The 23,415-nt window shown below is 46.0% G+C and overlaps 1 protein-coding gene across 3 annotated transcripts in view; it reads right to left on the bottom strand.

The window, feature by feature from the left end:
* Kcnd3 (potassium voltage-gated channel subfamily D member 3) overlaps positions 1-23,415 on the bottom strand; it is a 205,173-nt gene that overhangs the window by 75,111 nt on the left and 106,647 nt on the right. The gene's annotated exons all lie outside the window — the stretch shown is intronic.

The raw sequence follows: 23,415 nt of genomic DNA, 5'->3' as shown, positions 1-23,415 counted from the left end.
TGGCTGCCCCTGTGGAGATTGGGGAAGCACCTTTTCTAATTCACACAAAGATGCCATTTAGCCTAGCCAGGCCCTGTCCAACCTAGAGTCTTTCTGCTTATTGGTTTTCCCCATAAGTTGGTAGCCCTGTTTCCTACTTGGACCAATTTCTTCTGTGACTATCCTCCTTCTCTGATCCTTTCTCCTTTCTTTCAGGGTCCTGAATTCCTACCTTGTGCTCTAGCTTCTTTGTGTCCTCATTGTGGGTCCTTCATAACTTCCATTTCCCCTTCAAACCATTTCATCTCTTGACTCCCTCAAGGCAAAGAAGAAGCTATCTTCTTGCCTAGGGACCCTGCTGGTGAGCCCAGTAACTCCTCAGACACCTTACTGTGCTCCTCCTTGCTGCATCACAACAAGTTTAACACCTGTGCTCTGTTCTGCAAAGCTGAAGGTTATCTGATTCTACTCTAGCCAAACCCTGTTCAAGAAGGTCATATTTCCTGTCTAGTCTGAACAGGCCCTGCCTACATAGAATTTCAGTCTCCTAGCACCCTCCCTGATTAGAGAAGCCCAGATCGCCTGAATGCTAAGAATAGCAACATCATCAGTGACTAAATAGCCTGACAGCACCCAAGCCCCCACCCTTCACCCCAGCCTGTTGGTGGACACATCTCCTGAGCCTCTGCTCCTTCCGGGATCCTTGAAGGCTGCAGTACTATCTGGAAACCCCTCACAGCCTACCCACAGGCCTTCCCTTCCACTGGAATGTACCACAGCCCACTGTTCTTTCCTTGTGAAAGAAAGGACAACCAACAGAAGGGTGCCTTGATCAAAGGGCCCTATCACAGTCATTCCTGAGAGCCTAAGATGTGCAGACCCCAGATCACAGCCTGGATATACTGAGCAGGAGACCCTGGGAGAGACACAAGAGGTCATTTGCGAAGAGGGTCCTCAAATGAAGCTGGTGTGTCTGGCTCAGTCACTGGCTGGCACTGTTCCAGGTGGCAGTCTCATGTTTGTCTTCAACTAATAGGAAGCCTAGGAGTTGAGAGAGTGACTGGTGACATCATGAGGGGAAGAAGAAGGCAGGCTCCACACCCAAACACCCCATGGTCGGTTGACATAAGGTGCAAGCCACAATTGCTAAGACTGAACTGAGTATGCTCCCATACGCAGAGAGACCTTAGGCACTTCGGGGGGTTCATCTTCAACACTGGGATGTCTTACGTTTCTCATTTGTATTATTGTCCCAACCTCTGTATTGAAAAATCGCTTATGTCCTTATAGTCATTCCTTCTGACTTTATAATCCCCTCCTTATCACTTTTTATCTGACAACTCCTAAGCATCCTTCAGCACCCATCCTAGTCATAACCATCCCTCAGAAGTCTTTTCTGAACTGCTACTCTCTACACTTCCTGTAAGTAACTGTTCCTTTCTCTCTGTACTGTGGAAAAACTCTTCCTGTGATGGACATATTCCAGATTTGATAATGCATTTTATTTGTCTGTTTCCCCTCTAGACCAGAGCAGCATCCAATACTGACCGTAGACGTGTTCACATACCTCTGTGGAATAGGAGGTGTCCTTGTTCCCACTCTGCCCCCGAACTCATCAGAGCTCAATGAAAATCTCTGCCGTCTCAGACTCCTCCTGGCAGATTTAGTCACTGCCTCATCTGTGTTCAAGCCTCTGTAAACACGCCTGCATTGTGGCACATATTCTACAGTATTGCAGCCATTTGTTTACATATCTGTCTCCCACACTAGACATGAGCTCCCTGGGGACTGAGCCTGCTTCTCATTCTCCCTTGTACTCCCCACCCCGGCACCTAGCAGGGCATCTGGCACGCTGTAGATGCTCAGTGCCTGTGTGTGGAGTGAATTTCCACCATGAACGCTGTGGCTATGGGCCAAGAGTGGCTCACAGCTGGACAGGGACCCTGGAATGAGACTGATGTGGCTCTGGACTCTCACAGAAGAGTCATGACAGAGTTACTGCCCTCTTGCTGAAGGCAGCCAAGTGCTAGGAAAGCTGACAAAGATGACCAGCTCTGTGGTTGGCTCCCTATAGCCCCCTCTTGTCCCTCTCCTTAAGCTTAAAGAGCACTCGATCATTAATTTCCATGGTTGCCCCCACCTGAACAAGTGACCATTTGAGAGGTCACAGAACAAGTGGCTCCCAGGCCTACTTGGAAGACTGATGGAACATTTCTTTGTCCCCTTCTCATCCTAACCATCCCTTGCTCAGGTGCCTACAAGGTTAAAGTCCTTACTCCAGGTACTGAAAGACTTTCTTACAAGAGAGACTGAGTGGTCCATGGGCTGAAAGGCCTCCATACTGGAGAAAGGCTGGCAGGGAGAAGATGGGGAAAGGGGATCTGGACAAACCAGCAAATCCAGGAACAGTACATTGTAGCTACCAGGAAAACAGCCTTGACACCTACTGACTCTCTGTGGAGTCTGCTCAGGAACCCGCCCACAGGTTGGGCATCTAAGCCCAAGAGCTGTGCAGGCTAATCAATGGGTGCTGTCTGCATGTTCCTGGCCCAGGAGGCTTCCAGCCTGATGCTGGGCTCTGTCCCCAACACCTCGTTTAAGGGGGGTAATCATTTTAATAAATATAAACTGTGGGACTCTTGCCTGAGAGCGAAACCGAAATCAAATCCATAACCCAGACAGAGGGGAGCGCAGCTGCACTGGGTAAATCATGCACACACCCAGCATCTGGCAGCATACCCCTCTGCACCAACAGGCGGAGTGAGTTTTCTGGATGCAATTAGTCCCTGTGCATGCATAAAAAATGAACCAGTGCCTCCAAAAGAAAAATAGAATTGCTTAAGTCATAACCTCAACCCAGAGTAATTACAATCACCGAGTCTCACCACTTGGTGTAAGCAACATTTACTCATCCAGTGTCCCGCAGGTGGGCTTGACTAGCGGTACCTTCTTTCCAGATTTGTGCTGTCGGCTGCTTCCTACCTTCCGAGACCTCGGCTCTCCCACGGTCCTTTCCCTCCCCGAGTGCTGAGCTGCATGTTGCTTAACCCTGGTCCTCCAGAGTAATTTGATGAACAGAGTGTTACTCTTAGAATAGTAATGTTCCAAACACAGAGAGCCTGGCACATTCCTTGTGCCACCTACAAATCCTCACAGCAATGCTAGAACACGGGTAATTATATTCTCACTTTTCAGGTGGGGAAAATGAGGCTTAGGAGTGCAGTAAGTTGTGCAAGGCTGCCCAGGCAGCCAGACCGCATGCTTCCCATTATGCTTTGCAGACTGGACATGCAACCCGAGGCCTGAATTTCCAGAATTAGCACTTTGGGCAAGTCATTTCGTCTTTCCTCTCTGGAAAAGTGTGATAACAAAACTTACCTTCAAGGTTGTTCTGACATGGAGATTAAGTGAAATCTTGTATGTGAAAGGACAGTCAGAGAGCAGATCTTCAGTCAAAATCTAGTGGTAGAAATGCATAGAAACCAGAAATCCAGCTCTGGAAACTGGAACCGTCTGGGGCTGGAGCTCCTCTTGCCTCTCCAATCCTATCTTCCCTCTTTTCACACCTTTGCCCAAATGCTACCTTGTCAAGGGCATGTCTCCACACTCTTGTTTGAGACATAACACCCAGCCCTGGCACTCTGCAGCTTTCTATTCCTTCTCAGATTTACTACCTGTGGTGGTTAATCTTGATTGTCAACTTGATTGGATTGCGAAAGGCGGAGGAGATTGGTAAAGCACACTTCTGGATGTGTCTGTGACAGTTAGGTCATGAGGGCTCTGACCTCATCAATGGCTTAATCCGTTGGTGGATTCAAAATTTGAATATCACATTGGGAGGGATGGAGCTGTGGAAGGTGGGGTCTGGTTGGTGGAGCTGGGTTGCTGGGGGATATAGCTTGTGCTCACTCCCTCCCTGGTTCTGGTTCCTGGCTTTCATGAGGTGAGTGGCTCTGCTCCATTGTGGCCTACCTCACTGCAGGCCCAGAAACAATGGATCCAGCTTTACTGAAAACTGTGAGCCAAAACTCCTTTAAATTGTTTCTCTCAGGTATTTGTCACAGTGACAAAAAACAAAGATATCAGCTCTTCACATCGTATTCATTTGTACTTTCTTTCTTATTTCCTTGTGGTGCTCACCAGAGTTAAGCTCCATACCAGCAGGGATGGCTATCTGCCTTGTTCACTGCTGTATTCCTGTCCCTGAGGGCAGCGCCTGGCACTTAGTAGGTACCCAGTAACTTTTTGTGAGTGAACAACTAAATGATTAACCTTGACAATCCTCAGTTTCATTAGCTGTAAAATAACATCTTTGTTTTTTGGTGAGAATTACAGAGACAGCTTCTAAAGTGCTTAACAGTGCATAACACTTGGAACTTGCTCCAAACATGATGGTTATGAGACAAAGCTTCAATTTCCATTTACATGGTAACTTCAGGACTCAGGACAGTGACTGGTATAAGGTAGGTGTTCACTAAATATCTACTAAATGCATTATCTTTTGGAGACTTTTTTGCATGTGAAAAAGTACAGACCTATTCAACCCTGAGGTTCCTCTGAGAACTATGGCTCACAGAGCTGAGTGTGCTGTATGCTCACTCTATAACCACTCACAAAGGCAGGCACCAGGACTATTGGGAGCCTGGAGGTAAGGACACCAGATAGAATATAGGGTACCTAGCTAAATTTGAATTCCAGATAAACACATTTTTTTTACTATGTTCCATGTAATATTTGGGATATACTTCTACTAAAAAACCCCAATGTCTTGTATTTTTATTTACTGAATCTGGCACGTTAGCTGGGGGTTGGTGGGGCAGGGGGAGATGAGCCTTTAGAATACCCTGAATAGATGGAGGCATTGAGAAAATCCCTTTGGTTACAGCTACCTGAAGCGCTTAGACATTGGTGAGCTCTGAGGCAGAGAAAGAGGTAGAAACAAGATATATGGGTGTGTTGGTTGTCCAGTAGAGAGTCTGAGGGTTGTGGAGAGGCAGACACTGGACAGGATAGGTAGGGGCTGGAGTGGGTGTAAAAGGTAACTGCATAGGAGGCTCCCTGTGACAAAGACAGCTCTGCTTGTAGTTGCTGATATTAAAAAAACTCCCACATAGTGAGCTTCAGGTTAGTCTGGTCTACAGAAAGACTCTATCTCAAAAAATGAACTAAACAAAACAAAAACCTTCTACACTTGACAATGCCTTCATTAACCTTAGGTAAGTGTCCCTGTCACTTGAGAGGGTACGGGATTAAGGCCTGGAGTTACCAGAAGCACTGCCCCTGTTACTCAGCTATGGAACTGGGACTTGAACCCTGGCCTCCTGGTGCAGGTCTCCTATTTGAAATGAGGTGCCTTATCTGTGCCATTTTTGAAATACCTTGGGGATTTCCTAACCTGTCTTTGGGGCAGTCTTCGTCCCTGGCATTGTGTTATGGGCACTTGTGGTTCTGTGGCCTGCTCAGTCCTACAGTCCAAGTGCTCACCCCACTGTGGCCAGTCTCCATCCAGACCTGGCTGGTTGTTCTCATCAGCTTAGGGGCCGCTATGTGAAGCTGATTGAGAATCCTAGGTCTATGGAGGAAGCTAGGCAAGGTCAAACCTTGGGAAGGTCAAATCCAGACTGAAACCTCAGAATGCAGCTGCCTGGGATGGCTAAACCCAGGCTGCCCAAGATGCGCCCAGTCCTCCTTATTCCTAATATTAGAGACCTTAGCACCTGTTAAACAAATGCTAACTAATCACACCCCCCTTGGAGGGAGAATCCCGTGCTATTCCAGCAAGTAAAACCCAGGGGTGATGCTAATCACCAGCCCATAATTACTTTTCACACCTTGGTTACATCTTGGTGGTCCCCTCCTCCAGCAGAGTCTGTGTCTGATGCTAATGATCCCTTGGGCTAGGAGGGAAGGGTGAAGCAGGATTTTCTTCAGCAAGGGACCTTCTTCCAAACTGTAGGACTCAGGAATTTTGAGGGACATATTCTTGCAGAATGGACCACATTCATTGTCCTGCTCTCCATGGTAACTCCCTGTTGCACCCTCACCCCAGAAGATGGCACCTCACTTAGGGGGAGGGTTAGAAAGGGGCTGCCTGCAGAGATGTGGGCAAAGGGAGCAGCTGTTACAATTGTAAGCTAAGGTGTGATGGGGATAGAGTGGAAAGAATCATGTGGAAAGGGACCTTGAGAGGAGCCATGTCCTCAACTGAGGGACAGAGCCAGTCCAAAGTGATCTAGTCCAAGGAGGCAGCAAAGGGAACACCCTCCTAACTGTCCTCCCACTCCCCAAGCTCTTGCCAGGTCTTCCCAATTGGTCAAATCCAAGCAGAAGCCAGGTGGAGGGAGTGAGGGTGCACTGGAGGAGGGACCCCCTTTTGTACCTGTCCAGAAGTCTTCCCTGATGAATGGCTAAGGGAATGGTTTTGCACATTGATGTGATTTGGACAAATATTTTCAGGGATTTCAGAAAAAAGAGCACAGGGACTTTGCCCCATGGCATTCACCTTTGTGTGTGTGTGTGTGTGTGTGTGTGTTTATCTCTAAAGTGGCATTGCTAACATTGGCTACTGTGAGGGGCACAGAAGATAATGAGTGAAAACTCTCTGTACACGCAGTGCAGGACAGAGTGGGTATGCATGAGAAAGACCTATATCTCAAATGGCAGTTGGAGGTTGCCTGGTGATCTTGGCTTCCTCTCCAATTCTGGGCATGCAGATTCTGTCTTCCTCAGCCTCTTAGCCCCTCACACATGGTGAATGCCAAGCCTCTGCCCAGCCTGGGGCCAGCTCCAGGAAGCAGGCTGCCAGCGCACCTGCCAACAGTGGCGCTCCCCAGCACCCAGCTAGTCCCAGCTTCCAGCCATGTATGCATCTGAGTTCTGGCTCTATGCCCCAAGCAACTATGCTGCTCCAAGGCTGGAGGAGAAAGGAAGCCCACCCTGCAGGATCCTGTGTCCTACACCTCAAGTAGACAGCTGAGTATGGCAGGAAGAGAAGGGAGGCCCCTCCAGCCTGGGGAAAGCAGCAGCTGCCTGCCCACCTTATTAACAACCAGAGCACAAGCAAGGCAGTTAGAAGTCCAGCACATCTCATGTATATTCATACAGTGGTGACACACTGTCTTTCTGTGCTGGCCACAGTCCCTGGGGGTGCTTTGTGACCATTCCTCCTCCTTTAACTTTCTCTGCTTCCACCCAGTTCCTGGGCAAGCCTTGGTGCCTTCTCAACAGCTCATTTTCAAATGGCAAATGAACATCTGTATAATGTCTTACAGTTTACAAAGCACTTTCCACATCCGTTACTTTGGGGAAGGCTCACAGCAGCCCTGGATGGTGTCTACAATCAGCATCCCGTTTTACAGATGCTCTGGGCTTCATGGCCCCCATGAGAGAGGGAAGGCAGGCCTGGGTATAGAGTCATGGTGGGTGGGTGGCTAGGAAGAACAGAGGCTCTGCACTTTTCTTCATCGGCTCACTGGGCCTGGGCACGTGGACTGGGTTTTGCTGACCCACATGGTGGGAAGAGGAGAGGGATGAGAGGGAAAGCATTCTTGTGGGCTGATGGAGGGGACATCTCTGGAGTGAGCTGTCACCCTCCTCTTCTCCTGGCTGATCTCTGGGGGTTCCTTTGTCAGCTGTACAGCGGGGAGAAGTACAGAAGTGCGCGTGGATCACTGTTGGGTGGGGTAGGTATCTGCGGCTTCTCATCAAATCTTCATGCCTCTGACAGCTGCTTGGCCAGGGGCTCCAGGGTGCACTAGCTGCCTTCTCTTCACTGTTCTTGTTGGGGGTACCTGAGTGCTTTTAGGCATGCTCCCCTTCTTGGGAGCGGTCTCCCTAGCTACAAGGTGAACTCACTTTCTTTTTTTTTTCCTAATTATTAATATTTATTAATGCTTATATGTAACATCATAAGGTATTTTTACTTTAATTTTTTTCTTTTATTTATATGTGCATACAATGTTTGGGTGGGAACTCACTTTCATTCTCTGACCACCCTATCTAAAGAGCCCCGTCTGTGACATCTCCATCATTTTATTGACGTCTCTTAAGAACATATGTGAATCCTGGTAGTACAGGCTGTGGCTGGGAGGCCACTCTGATCAGGACCTGTGTTCTGACCCTTCTGAAGATTCTCTTCTCCTAAGGTTGTCCAGAGTACAGAGCACACCAAGGTCACAAGGTGACCAGGTCACCTGAACCCCTGAACCTCAGCACATCCTCATCTAAGGAGAGGAGAGATCTTAGTGAGCCAGAGAAGAGTTGGAGTTGGAACTGGAGGAGCTGGGGGGTGGGGAGAAGGGCAAATGGTATGACATCATGAGGCACTGCAAATTGAGGGTTTTATTCTCTCCCGAAGTCCAGCTAGAACCAATGAGCAGACCCTGCAGGACAGTGGGCCCAGCTGGCCAGGGAAGCAATGCCAGGAAATTGCTTGTAACATTTGCCTTTTTTACCTCTTGGCATTGTTTAAGACTGGACAGTGCTGTACAGAAACTAGAATTCAGAATTTACAGGGTCCGTTAGGATCCTCCTTATGCCTACCCTACATTCAGCATGTCACAATTTCCCTCCTGGGTGGAAAGAGAGAGGCAAGTGGTCCTCCCACAAGACTGCTTGTGGCCATGAGAAGCTGAGCCCTGCTGCAACAATGAAAGTGAATATTTAGCTAACCCATGTCATGTGGCAGTCACTAAGCACCTCACATGCATGGAGCCATGTGTTCTTCACAGCAGTCCCAGGAGGTAGGCATCACTTGGAGACAGGAATCCCATGACGGAGGCAGCACTTTAGAGCCCCCTCTACCTGACCCTACCTGTGAGGCTGGGGCAGTAGACTTCGGGAGTGCTTGTCTCAACTGTAATGCCTCTGGGGATGAGGCTCTGTACTCTCCAGGAAAGTACCCTTAGGATATTCAGGAATAACTCTGAGGAGACAACTTCACTGGTGCTATTCTGATATAGCTGCAGTTGGAGGTGACACAAGTCTCACCACCAACAATCATGACCAGAATGGTGCCTGGAAGATGATGGCTCTTAAAATATATTTGGTGAAAAACTTAATTTATTGAGCACCTACTTAGTGCCAGTGCTCTAAAAGACAATCTGCATACATTGTCTCATTTAAGCTATACAGAAACCCTAAGAAGTACCAATTGTAGGTTCCATTTATCAGATAAGGAAATAGAGACTCAGAGAGAATAAGCAGCTCAATCAAGGCCATACAACAAATCAATGTAACCAATGCTATACATAAAATAAAAGCTAGGCTTTGTTCCCAGGTCTGACTTGCTTCTAACGGCATAGGTGCATGAATAACACTTGTTGGCTAGCTAATGAAATCTGGGCCATGACAGCTCTACTTGGGATAGAGTCACCAAAATCATTTACCCAGCCCCTTGAGAAGGAGGTGTCCTGGGAGAGGGAGAGGAACCTGGAGCACAGCTATAGCTCCCCATTTTCCCCATCCTATCCCTTGCTTGGAATTTAGCCCATGCACACTGCTAATGCATGACCTGACTCCTGAGCTCCCTCCACAGCCCTATCTGCCCCTGAGTTGCAGCTGTGAAATCATAATGACAGATCCAGTTTAGTTCCCAGGATGAGTTTGTGAGTATGTCTGCCTCAGCAGGGAGGTGACCCCTATTCTGTCCTTGCAGGACAAAGGGGCTCTCTTCTTTATTCAGGTAGCTAGTGCATACCACCTCTTCCATTAAGCCTTCCTGGATTGACCAGGTGTTGGCTATCAGCTGATGCAGGTCCTTCCATCCAGAGAAAGAAAACTTTGAGCCCAGATTTTAGCCAGCCTCTGTCCCTGTCCTGCTGGATTATGGAGGGGACATCTCTGTGAAGGTTTAGCTCCCAGGGAGGAGGTTCCCCTGTGGGTCCTGACAGAGGTCCTTTTCAAGTAGGAGCCGCCTATAGAGCTGATCTCACCACATCTCACTTCCCCAGGGTGTCATGGGACAACCCCATCAGCTCTTAGATGGTGGCTAGTCAAGGTGCCTTTTGAGAAGCGAAAGAGGAGTGGGGGTTGGTGGGAGAGGTACAGTAGGTGACAGAGATAATGGGAGTGGGGGAAGACCCCTGAGTCTACAGCCTGATCTCAGTGCAACTCTGCTCCCACTCTGGGTCAGAAACTTGGGTACACAGAGGCACTTAATGTATGGACTTTGAAGTCTTCCAGACTTCAGCTATGTAAATCCTTTTGCTCCCCATTTCAGGAATTTGGAGTAATATGATTTTCGGGATAGAAAATGGGGGCCCTAAGACTTGCCTTGGACACACTGCAGGACCTGCTTAGGGATCCTGGAGAGGAGCTGGCAGCCGAGTTGCTGCTGGGAACAGACCAGACCATGGTGTCTTCTCACCCTCCCTCAGCCTCTCCTTCCTCACGTCCTGAGGCAGCATTTCCAGGCTGGCAGAGCAGGCTGGGGTGCAGGGCAAGCTCTGCAGGGAAGAGAGGCCTGCAGGGCCAGGGCAGACACCAGTGACAAGAGCAATTTATTTCCCTGGCGCAGATTAGACGGCAACTGAGAAATTCTTCCTCCTGCCATCCATCAGTGGGCTGCCTCCGACAGCCTACTTGGGCTCAGGAAATTTGTCTTGATGGCACTACTCTGCCACTTTATTTGGCCCCTGTGGTGTGAGTTGGCCAGAGACCCCCCAACCCAGGAGCAGGAATCAACCCAAAGATCATCCACAGAGCTAGTACCTCATGAACTGCAGCCTCCTCAGCCACCTGCGCTGCAGGACTGCTCAGAGGAGAAGATGGGGTAGTTCTCATGGCCACAGAATTAAGAGCTTTACCTGTGCTCTGCACTGGCTGGGGGAGGAGCCCCTGGAGATTCTGCCCAGACATCTGAGGTCAGAGGGATTCTCCCAGCCTGCTTTGCCAAAAGGGCATTGCTGAGAGTACAATATCAGCTGAAGGGCTGGCAAACTTTTTCTATCAAAAACCATTATTAAATATTTGAGGCCTTCATACTATAAAGCTTCTCTCACAACTACTGAGCTTTGCCACTGGAGTGCAAAGGACACCATAATGTATAATAATGTATAATACATGTATTATACATGAGTAGCTGTGTTCCAACAAAACTTTACAGAAACCCAGTGAATGACCTCTGGCTGAATGCTAATGCCCACATCCCTTGGAAATTTGGAGACTCTCTACCCTCCTAGCAAAATTTATCAATTAACAATGATAAGTTTGAAAAACTATAAGTAATAAGGCCATTGTAGTTTACCCTAAATTTGAATATGGTGAGTCTATAAACTGTATCACCAAATCTCAAAAGCCAAGAGATAGTTCTACTGTGGATCTGGGAAAATAACTCTTGAAATGTCCCTAATCAATGTTAGACAGAATTGTGCAAGAGTCCAACACAGGCTCCGAGGTTCTGTTACCTGAGTTTAGTCTTAGCTCTAGTTATAGGAAGTTAACTGCCCCGTCTCAGTTTCCTCCTCTGTAGAATGGGGACAGGACCAGTTTACCCTCCCAGGCTTGTGAAACTGAATGTGTTATCACAGGTACAGTGTTTGGAAGAGTGACTGACACACAGTTAATTTTCATACCTGACTGTTGCAAGATCTTCTTGAACCTTCGGTAAACCCTGACCAGGGGCCGGCTGACCTTGGGGGATGCAGGAGGTTGAGGCATGAATATAATTGTACCTACCAGAAGGGCAATAGGCAATTGATCCCATCCAGACACCTTGGCACTGGGCATTTGGGAGTTCTGTTTTCCCTTTGTCCATTTTGATTAGGATAGGAACTAGACTAATTACAGCAGAGAGAAGGAAGAGGAAAAACAAGGAAAATACATGTGTTATGTTGTTACAAGGGCTTGGGCAGGGCTAGCTGCTTTACATATTTTATTGCAAAAACTCCATTAAACCATCATGCAATGTAAGCATTATTATCCTCATTTTATAATCAAAGATACTAAATCTCAGAAAAGATATGTGAGGTGTTCAAGGTCACCTAGATTGCCTAATTACAAGTTCATTCTTCCATCAAATATTTCTTTTTTCTTCTTCACCAATTATACATCAGGCACTGACTACTCTCTTTGTTTGGAAGTTAGAGAAAAGGAAAATGAGTTAATGGTCTAGACAGGGGAGATGCAAATTCAAATCAATTATTAAGGTGGGGGTTACAGAAGAAGTTTGGGGAAGCAGGAAGCCTTTACCAAGGGGAAGAATCTTATTCTGAGTCTTGAAGGATGAATGAGAACAAGAGGGAAATAGAGGGATAAAGGAGAAAAAGAAGAAAAGTATATTCCAAGGAGAAGTAAGATCACATGCAAACACCCAGAGGCATTAAATGTCATTGTGCTTTTGAAAATAGTCATTCATTGGCTTTGGCAGGGTTGCAAGGACAAGTGGAGGGCACTGAAGTTAGAGAAGCAGGTCACAGGGGACCCAGGGAGGTCATGATGGAGAGTCTGAATTTGATTTAGCATTCACTGGGAGACATATAAAGCATTTTAAGCAGGGTAGGAACAAAAGCAAACTGTGTTTTAGAAATAATCAATGAGAATGGACTAGAAGGTGAATGAGGCAGGATGAAGAGAGACCATCTGAAAGATATCTGAACTAATCCAGGGAAGAAATGATAAAGGCATTACCTAAAAAGTGGCAGTGGGGGGAGGGAGGGAAGATGAACTCAAGAGGTATTGAGGAGGTAGTTGGTTTGGTGTGGTGATGACTGGAATGAGGAGTGAGATGAGGAGGAAAGAATGAAGTCTAGGATGACTTGGAGCCTGTCTTGGGATAAGATGACCAGGGACAGGCAGCTCTAACTGATTTACAAAGTAAGAATGAGTTCCGTATTGGTTGTGCTGATGATGGCTAGTGTGTGTGTGTGTGGGGGGGGGGGCGCAGTGATGGAGGGAAGGTATGTGAATGCCAGGTGTGGGAAGAAGACGACATGTACTCTTCTTTCAGTCTCACATGGCACTCACGGAGAAGAGCTGGGAAACAGCTCATCCATCAGGCCTGGAGAACCAACTTTGGGAATGGGGAGGGTGTTCCCATGGTGCTGTCTGTGAGCTAGCATTGCTCTGGGGGAGAGTCCTGGGTGGGGGGAGACCACAGGTCTCCTTAGGAAGCTAGTTTGATGTGAACAACTTTCAAATTCTTTCTTTCCTTCCTCCATTCTTCCCTTTCTTTCTAGCAAAATGTAAATTCTGATAACTATGTTGTGATCCAGTTTTCTGGCTTTTTAAAGGCTAAAGGAAATACCATGAACCATAAACGAAGATGAGCCAATACCAAGCCTTCCTTCCCAGTAGTTTGAAAATATCTGCCTGACTTTTCCTTCCCTGCTAGACCTGGACGATCCCTTGCTGCTGTGTTTGCCTCCACTAGGATAATAATTCTTGGGAACACAGAAAACATGGAGGAGCTCATGACCCAGAAAGGTAAAGCTGTCTCCTAAACTAAGACCTTCAGACTGGCTCATTTCAGTCCCCTACCTTGACCTCAAAGAAGGGCACATGAGGAGGACAGGGCAAAGATTCCCCAAGGAGTGTTGGAATCATGTGTACATCTGCCTTTTTTCCATGTGTGTGTGCTTGTGTGAGATTGTGAGGGGAGAGGAAGGAAGGGTGGAGAAGGCAAGGTAAAAAAAGACATAGAAGGAGACAAATACAGTCAGAGAGCAACAGAGAATGCTCCCCAGACAAGAGAGGCACAAATAAGAGGTAGAGAATGGGGAACAGATATAATAGTGATGGGGAGCAGGCATGTACCGGAAACAGAATTTCAACAACCTAATCCTCCTCTTGAGCAGAAAGTGTCCTTGGCCATGGTGCTGAACTCCGAATCTCCTTCTCAGGTAGAGGTGGGAAAACCCTGCTATGACTTTAAGCTGGTATTATTTCCTAGGTTCCTTAGTAGCATCACTGAGAACCCACTGTGTGCCAGTTATTCTGCTACTTGTTTTCACACATCTAATTTAGTCACACAACTCCCAGTACAAGGATTCAAAGAACTGTTGCAGTCTTGCCTTCATTCATTCAAACCAAACTTTAGAGGGAGGCAGGTACTGACAAAGTATTTTAAGAGAACCTTAAAATGGGCAAGGGAAGAGGGGAGCGAGCTGGTTTCCGGTCACATTCAAATAACCAAAAGGGTCAGAGCTATGCAGGGGGTGGGGTCAGGATTATATAGAGAGTGAGACAGTATGAATAAATATTAGTTGTACAAGTGAGTGGGTTCCATTATGACATTTTCATCCATGCATAATAATGCATTTTGTTATATTCATCCCCCATTGCCCTCTCTTATGCCCCCTTTACTCTTCCCAAATACTCCCCCTTCTATTTTCATGTCTTTAAAGTAAACTTCCTTTTTCTTTTGAGACCGACCAGGTCCCTCTACATAGCCCAGAATTTAAGATCTTCCTATATAGCCTCCAGAGTGCTGAGATTATAGGCATGTGCCACTATGCTCCAATGTGAATCTTGTTGGGGATGTATCTCACCAGAATATTGCAGGTCTGTGCTAACAGGAAACAAGGTCTTGGGCAATTTTAGGTGTCATTTTAAATTAGTGTCTTTAATAAAAGAACATAAAAATGATGTATCCAAAAGACAGTTCTTCATAGTAAAGATTCTAGCAAGTCTAATCCATTCCAACTATGTTCCTGTTGTTAAAAACAATTTTAGAGACCCTTTTTGATGCTTCCTTAAATACATTTATTTATATGCATTCAGTTGTGAAAAGTCTTCATTTTTGGCTGCAAATTGTTTTTAAAATAAAATCTTTTTGACCATTTTACTTTTTAGCTTTACATTTCTTAGTAAACTATTTTTTAAGAGCAGTTTTAGGCTCACAGTAAAATTAAAGATACCATTTTATTTATTTCTTTTGCTTCTCTGATTTTGTTTGTTAAACACACACACATACACACATTATGGCAGAGAAGATGAGCAGTGCTATTTGGGGTCAAAAACAAGGCGTGACTCTAATGTAGTCAGGCTGACTTTCCTATCCGAGTCTTAAATTGGATCTAATGGCCATTTCCAGAGAGATATTCTACAACCAATCAGCAAGCCCACACCACCAGATTACAAATTCAACCTCCAGGGAGGCTCTTTGAAGGCCACTGTAGTTTTTTAAAACTCGTATTATGGAGAGAACCCTGCGTATGTGAATTTTCAAAGATTGTTTTGAAATTCTGCTTTCCCACTTAGTCATGTATGTGACCTTGGCTAAATTATCTAACTTCTTTCACCTGTAGAAAGGGGATATCAAGAGTTGCTAATGGGTTGCTACAAGTAAAATGTTCTTAGAACAGTGCCTGGTTCATAGAAGACCCTTGGTTGATTCTGGTCGTACCATTGAGGCCCATTCCTGAGTGGAAAACCCAGTGAGTTAAAGCATGGAAGTAGCTTGGTCTATATTCTGGCTTACAGTAGGTACTCAATATGCACCTGTCAATCCAGATGGAAGTAAACATAGCCCCTTTAGGACCTAGATGGCTTCTATTAGGATTTACCAAAACCAGAAACTCTCTTGGATAGGTTTCTGAGATCAATGTGTTTGGGATATTTGCTGAGGATGCAGAATACCCCAATTCTGGGTCTTAACTGAGGTGAGACTGTGAAGCTGGGAGGGAAACTGTCATTATGATCTTTTGGAGCATCCCTTTTCTTCAGGGGAGAACTTCTCATCCCTCACTGTGAGGTGGGGGCAGAGAAGTGTTGGGGGGCGGTCTGTGGAAAGCAGATCTTGCTTAAGTATTTTTTATTCATTTATTTGGGCAGCACTGGGGTTCGAACTCAAGGTCTCACACTTGCTAGGCAGGCATTCTTACCCTCTTACCACTTGAGCCACTCCACCAGCCCCCCTTTTTTTGAGATAGGGTCTCATGAACTGTTTGCCCCGGGATGGCTTCAAACTTCAATCCTCCTGATCTCTGCCTCCTAAGTAGCTAGGATTATAGGTGTGAGCTGCCAGTGCCCAGCCTAAGTGTTTATTTTTGAGACACATTCTCCCTCTCCTAAGTGGTGATTGCACTTCTAAGATGGAAAAATCTTAAAAACTTGAAGAACAGATCTGCCAGAGAAAGCATGACAGGAACCTTGATAAAGGTGAATAGAATTTTTGGTTGTTTGAAGGAACGGTGGAGTACAGTGTACACTCCAAGTACAGTGGAAATCCTAGCACTGTGGACAGTGTGGACAATGGCACAGCCTTTGGCATCAGATGGACTTCAGTTCCAGTTCTGGCTCCAATGCACCCAAACCCGATGACCTTGAGGAAGCTGCTCTAAGCCACAGCCTCATCTGTCAAGCAGAGATAAGCCTAGCATCTACCTATTGAGATGCTCTCTGATTTCAATGAAACAAGGCCCATGAAGCACTTAGTAGAGTGCCTGGCACACTAAGCAGTCTATAAGAGGTTGCCATTATTATTTTAAGCAGCTGCCTATAATAGCCACCATTTATTAAGCACTTACTATTTGCCAAACCCTACTAAAATGCTCTGCATATATTTTATTTAAACTTCACAATAGGCCTCTGAAGCATTGTTCCCCTTTTGTAGTGAAAGAGGCCGAGACCAGAGAATTTAAGTAGATTTTTCCCACAGTCATACAAGTAGAAATTTGAATCTAGGAAGTCTTGCCTGGTAAGGCTTTGGTCTATGCTCTCTGGCTCTATGCTGTACTTCCTTCCATATGCCACCTGCTACACCCAGGTAACTCCCTGTAGGCACACCAATAGTACATGACTGAAGTTTGATCTCTTTTTTCCTCCTTTCCTTTTCCTTATTAGAACTTTCCCTTCAAAAAGTCTGCTTTATAGACTTCAAGCCTTTTAAAGTGAACTCACGAGACACAGAAATATGCAAGCTATTTAAGAGAAAAAAAAAAAAAAGAGTTCCTGGGCTCTGTCCTTCAGCCTCTGAGATCCCCAGAATTCTAGATACAGGCTTCCTTCTGGGCTTTACTCCACATTTGTCCACCAGCCTGAGCTCTCTCTCTTTTGTCACAGTGTCACCTCACCCTCTTTCATCCCCACAGCAGGATCAGGAATGAGTTGAGCATTTCATGTTCTAACCCACACATTCTTCCAGGGATCTTGTGGTCTCTGATTATAGACTGGTGACAGAAACAGGAGCTAAGACAGAAAGTGAGATTAGATCAATGAGGGGTTGGCACGCAGAGCTGGGATGAGAGCTTGAATTGCACAATCCACATCTTGTCTAGGACTCCTAGATCACTCTTGTCTCTGTCCATAGTCTGTGTGATGGCTCTTGTGAGAGCCTGTTTGCACATGGCATTAGCCTTGCTGGACAATGGGCAGGGACATCCCAGGGGGCTCAGAGCCCAAGGGTTCCCTAGGTACTCAGCCTGGTTCCCTATATACTCAGGAAAGAAGAGAGGAATGAAACCAACAATGGAGAACATTCACCATGTCCCACACGCTGTGCCGGGTGAGCTCATGTATACAGTCTCATTCAGTAATATTGCAAGAAGTACCATCAGCCTTGTTTTACAGATGAGAATGCTGGTATTTGTAAAGGTTAACATGCAGCCAACAAGTGGTGGATCCGGGTTTGGGATTCACATCTGGTAAAATCTGGCGTGTGTGTGAAGCTGTCTTCCAAAAGAATGAACACACACACACACACACACACGAACACACACACACACACACGCACACGCACACGCACACAGAGCCAGCCACTGAAATAAAGCATTTATCAAATAAATGTCAAAGACAACTGTATCGTGTGTCTTTTGAGGCAGTGGGATAGGAAGCAGGGACCGAGTGGGATATGTACTAGCAAATGCATGGAGTACTTGCTATGTACCAAGCACTTTTCGAAGTGTTCTCCATCCATAAGCTCATTTCTAACTTACAATGGACCTATGAAACAGGTATGCATGTCTCTCCCATTTTAAAGATAGAATATCGATGTACACAGAAGATAAGCAACTTGCCCCAAGTTACAAACTCAGCAAATGATTGTGCCAGTTATTTACCTACTGCTATAGCTCCAGCCACCTTTCTCTTCTCTATTCTGAGCTGAAACTCTGAATTCCCTTGGTGAGTGGTTTCTCCCAGGCTTGGCTAATAGCAGGTATTAGAAGGAGACTGCAAAGCAGGAGGAAGGGAGAAGGGACTTCTTCCCTTCTGCTTCCTGTTCCTGTGAGTGTGACTCTCACAGTGGCTCAGGTTCTAGCCACTCATTTAGGGCATTCTAGAGTAACTCATTGTGTTCCCCTTGAGGTACCAGTGGTAGTCAGATGGTATCCCTCATCAAGGTCTGAGCATCAGCTTTCAGCTCTGGTACCTCTTCCCTTCTGTCCTCCCAGCCCTAGAAGTGGTGGTGCTTCCTGCATTTATTATCCCTGGGTGACTTCAGTGTTCCCATTTTTCTCTTCCAGTCATCACACCAATTCCCTGTATTAAATCTCTATTTGAAATACCTCGGTTAGCTTCTTTTGTCCCAACTAGACCCTGATTGCTGTGGTACTTGGATTGGGTAGCTTGTTTCCAGAACATGCTCTCTTAACCACTAGTGTTTAACTTAGTTCTCAGTAGCCGTGGGAATTTCAAACGCCAACAGACAAGACCACAGAAGCCACTTTTATTGCTTCATGTCCCTGCCTTCCCCAACATTAAATCAACTTCTCACAAGTAGACATTTACAGTTTCTGAGCAGACTGTGAGTCTTTGCCATGAAGATATTCAGATCTGGAAATCCTGACTGAGGGTCCCTGGGCATGGTAGGCATTGAGCTGCCAGTCTGACTTTGACTTCTCCTGTACAGTTGCTGGGCACCAGAGCTACCCTGTCGCAGAGACAGACTGAGCCTGAATTAAGAGGTCAGGGAATCACTTGGACACTGAGAATATTACTGGGGACAATGAAGGCTTATGGCTTTAATGAGAGGGTCAACTGATGCCAGTACCATTTTGAAGATGTGACCATCAGGACTCAAAAGGGGGACATTGCTTCAAGAGCTATCAGCTAGGGTACTTTGTAAAAGAGTTTTGATCTGGGTAGTGGAGCACTAGGTCCAAGACTTGGAGTGGCAGACTATAAGTCAATAAGTATGATACTACAGGATCACTTGTTTAGGACAGCACATGGGGTTGTATTTAGTGAAAGAAAAAGAAGATACCCATCCATCTATCCAATCATCAATTTGTAAATTTATTCATTCACTTAATGAACATCTATTGAGTTACTCTCCTGTGAAAAGTTTATGTATTGAGGGGGTGGGGGGAAGAGGGAGGGGGCGGAGTGGGTGGTAAGGGAGGGGGTGAGGGCAGGGGGGAGAAATGACCCAAGCCTTGTATGCACATATGAATAATAAAACAATTAAAAAAAAGTATATGTGGGATGGGAAGCAGCAATTAGTCAGACATGGATCCTGTCCTGAAGGAACCTAACCTAACCTGAAGGGAGTGTCACAAAGACCTATCTGCAAGTACAGTGGGAGATAAGAAGAGGAAGAGGCAACTTCTAGTTGGAGCAACTTTGTGACTTCATGAACAAAGTAGCAATTGAAATGGTGAGGGAATTGTAAGGCATGTGAGAAATTCAGTGGGTTGATGTAAAGGGTTTGTGAAGAGAAGAAATAGGAGCTGAGATGGGAAAAAGAGCTGAGACTATATTGAGAACAGCCTCGAATCCCAACTGTGCTCTGTAGGTAGTTGGGAGCAACTGAATGTTTTCATGTAGTATATGAAACTAAGAGGATTATCTTTTGGAAGAGTGTTCTGGAAGCACAGTAGAACATGGACTGTGGTAGGAACATCAGTTAAGAAGTTGTGATGATGGTTAAGGCAGTGAAGGAATAATGAAGGAGAGAATCATGGAAGAGGCAGGGTAATGCTGACAAGGATATGGAGTTCAGAGCCAGATGGAAAGACAATTGGTAGGACCTGTCAAGAGGCAGGGGCGACTCAAGCCTGCACGATGGAGAGGACAATCATGTCACTCAAGGAAATAAGGAGTATGACAGAAAGGGCAACGTTAAAGAGGGTAAAGCTGGAGGTTCAATTCTGGACACATGGAGGTTGAGGGTTGGAGGGAGACATCGAGTCCAAAAAAGGACAGCATGGAGTTCAGGCGGGAAATGAATTGAATGTCATCCATCTTTACCAGCATTAGCAGATGAAGCTCTCAAATTGGATATGATTGCCAAAGAAGAAAGTATTAAGAAAGAGCAAAAATAACCAAGGGTGATTTTTGGTTCAAACCTAGGTTTATAACATAGAAGAAAGGAGGCACCAAAGGAGAAATAGCCAGAATAGCAGAGAAGGGTGGCTGGGGAAAATCCCAGGACAGATTGGCAAAGCCTTAGCAGTGGGAAGAACTGAACTTCAGATGCTGCAAGAGGCCAAGTGGAAAGGGCTTTGGATCTGGGACCTGAGAAGTGATCAGTGCTGCCACGAGAGCAAGGTAAGGAGAGTGCTGAAGGCCAGAATTAGATTTAAAATATTCTACGAACTAGCCAACAAAACAGTCATAACAACGTCTTGCATTTGATGCTCACTAAAGTGCACATTCCAAAAACTAAAGCAACTGATTCGTCTGACCTTCATGATGACCCTTTGAGGTGGGTAGTGTTACTATCCCCACCTACAGACAGCAGAATCAGAACACTGGTGAAAACAAGCAAGGAAAAGTCTGTAGATTTGCAAAGTGTGCTCAACAGAACTCCAGTCCTGGGAGAGGCACAGGTGCCAGAAATGCTCAGAAGTTAAGTAAATTTGTCATTTCCTCTTCTAGGAATGCCGATTAGCATATTAAAGACTGAGGAAACTTACACTGAAGAAACTTGTTTACTTTTGTTAAATGCAATGTTTTCTAAATTTATTTGACCTTATGTGAACCTTATATTCACTATAAGGCAGGCTTTGGGACATGCTGAGTGTAGAAGACTTGGACAAGGTCATGGAATGGACAGGAACGTGAGGCACAGAAATATCAGAAGGCTTTGGAATACTGCTGCTTCTTTGGGGGAGGGAGGAGTGTTTGTTTTTTAAGATACGGGAACAAAAATTTTAGTGTGAGCCAAATGGAAGCGACAGTGAAAGATAAAGGGAAACAAGGAAACTTGGGGCCAGACAATAAATCCCCAACATATTCAGAAAGCTTTGAGCTAGGATTCTTAGAAAAGAGACCATAGTAGAGAAAATGATTACCACCTCCACTTTAGGCTCTTTATGTCAGCCTGTCCACTCCTAGGCACCCAGTAAGAACGCTTACCAGGGCAGATGTCCCCATGATTATTCGGAATCTCCTTTAATCATTCATGAATTCATTCACTGAACACATCCCAGTTGGACACTTGCCCTGGGCCAGGTACAGTGCCAGGCATTGCCACTCTTGGTTCTATAGCCTCGATTTTGTTCCTACCAATGATCCCTTGGACTTGAAGCCTCTGGATGATGTCTCCTTGTCTTCTGTGCCCCATGAATCTTCAGATAAGAACTTGGAGCCTGCTGCCTGTAGCTCACATCTATAATCCGAGTTACTTGAGAGGCTGAGATCAGGAGGTTTGTGTTTCCAGGCCCACCAGGGCAAAAAGTTCTTGAGAACCCATTTCGACCAATAGCTGGGCATAGTGGCATACACCTGTCATTTCAGCTATGGCAGGAAGCATAAAATAGGAAGATTGTGGCCTAGGTAAGCCCTGGCAAAAAGAGGGAACCTGTCTCCAAAATAATCAGAGTAAAAAGGGCTGGAGGTGTGGCCCAAGTGGTAAAGAGGCTGCCTAGCAAGTATGAAACCCTGAGTTCAAGTCAAACCCCAGTCCTGCCAAAAAAAAGAAAAAAGAGCCTGGATCTATTTCAGGCTTAGACCATTGCCCCTGACTCTGGCCCTTTGGGGTGTCCAAGCCTGTGCTGCCTTGTCTCTGTTTCTCCGAGGAGGTGTGCACAGTGTGTGTGTGTGTGTGTGTGTGTGTGTGTGTGTGTGTGTGTTTGCGCGCATCACAGGCTAAGGGTGCTCAGACAAGAAGAGAGCCTGCTTCTAGGAGAATTGGCCAGAAGACAGGGAGCAAAGCTCTCCTTCGGACCGCCTGCCTAGCAGCATATACCAAGGCACGCAGTCGTGTGGCATATGGTGGGAGGTGCACAGTATGACAGGTGCTAGGAAATCTTGGCTGAGTTCTGAAAGAGACAGTCTTAAACCAGTAGCTCCACTTGGGGGCAGGGGATTATGAGCGGAAAGAAGTCTGATGTGGAAATTCTGCTTTATGAGTACGAGAGTGCTTGTTTTGGCCAGAGATGTTCCATAGGGATACCATGCTGCTCCATCCACCTGGGAAGACAGGCCTAAAAGTGTATTTTAACGTGCAGCTGCAGCCCCAGCTCAGTGCCCCGCTCAGGTCCTGGGCATCTGGCTGGAGGGTCTCTCTCAAGCAGATGCTTATTATAGACTTGTTCTGAGCACTTAACATGCCTTCTCCTTCCCAGCTGCTAAATGCCCATTTCCAAGTTATTGAAATTCACCGGGAAATACAGTTAATATGTGAATATAGATTAGCCAGCGCCCTTGCCACTGGAGCAAAGCTGCCTGCTTGGCAGCCTCTGGTACTCAAGATTCATGAAATATCTGGCACAAGCAGTGGGGAACAGAAAATGACTGAGCAGGGGTGGGGATGGAGGGGTAGGTTTAATTCTTGGGTTGCTAATGAATCTGATTGCAGCCAACACTCGATTACACCCAGGTGGATTACATACTGGGAGAGCTGTCTGTAGCAAATGTTAAATCCCAGGAGATTTCCGCATTGCTCCACATACGCAAAATGGTTCCAAGCAACTTGACCCAGCCATTAATTGGTGTGCATTCACAGATGGGCAGCTCATTTCCATACTGGCTGAAGCAAAACATAATTAGGAAGGCAAACATGCCTTAAGGTATGTACAATGTCTATGTTTCCTACCACACATTTGAAGTCAAACAACACTGAGATTTCTGATTAATCTGCCGTTTTGAATTAATCATCTCACTACTCTCTGCTGTTAGCAGGAGCCAATGAGAAGGAGCCACAGCCCAGGAGGCTGTTCTAACAAACACGAAGAACACGCACATTCAAATGCATCCTTCTTTCAAAATAGCTGCCTTGGGACTGTGCTACCGCCTTCCTCCACATTTCTGAAGCTCTCTCTGTGTTTTTGGAATTGCCTTTGGTTCTTTGTGTCCATTCTTTGAAGTGCCTGTGGTCTACAGAGGGGCAGATCTCTGTCTTGGGAGGGCAGGATTGATTTTTCAGTGACAGCCAAAAGCAGTTTGGAACCAAGTGTCGTGAGTCAAGGGTGACGTTTTAGTTCTTACTCATAAGATTTGTTTTCCTACTTGTATTTTTTTTTTTTTCTGAGAAAGTAGTTTGGGATGAACTTTGCATCTGTGAGCATTGCCTGAACAAGGAGTGAGCTCATCAGTGCTCCCCAGAACAAAATG

This window comes from Castor canadensis, chromosome 12, assembly GCF_047511655.1.
Source record: "Castor canadensis chromosome 12, mCasCan1.hap1v2, whole genome shotgun sequence".
Taxonomy (NCBI): Eukaryota; Metazoa; Chordata; class Mammalia; order Rodentia; family Castoridae; genus Castor; species Castor canadensis.
This window is presented reverse-complemented; position numbering and strand designations above follow the sequence as displayed.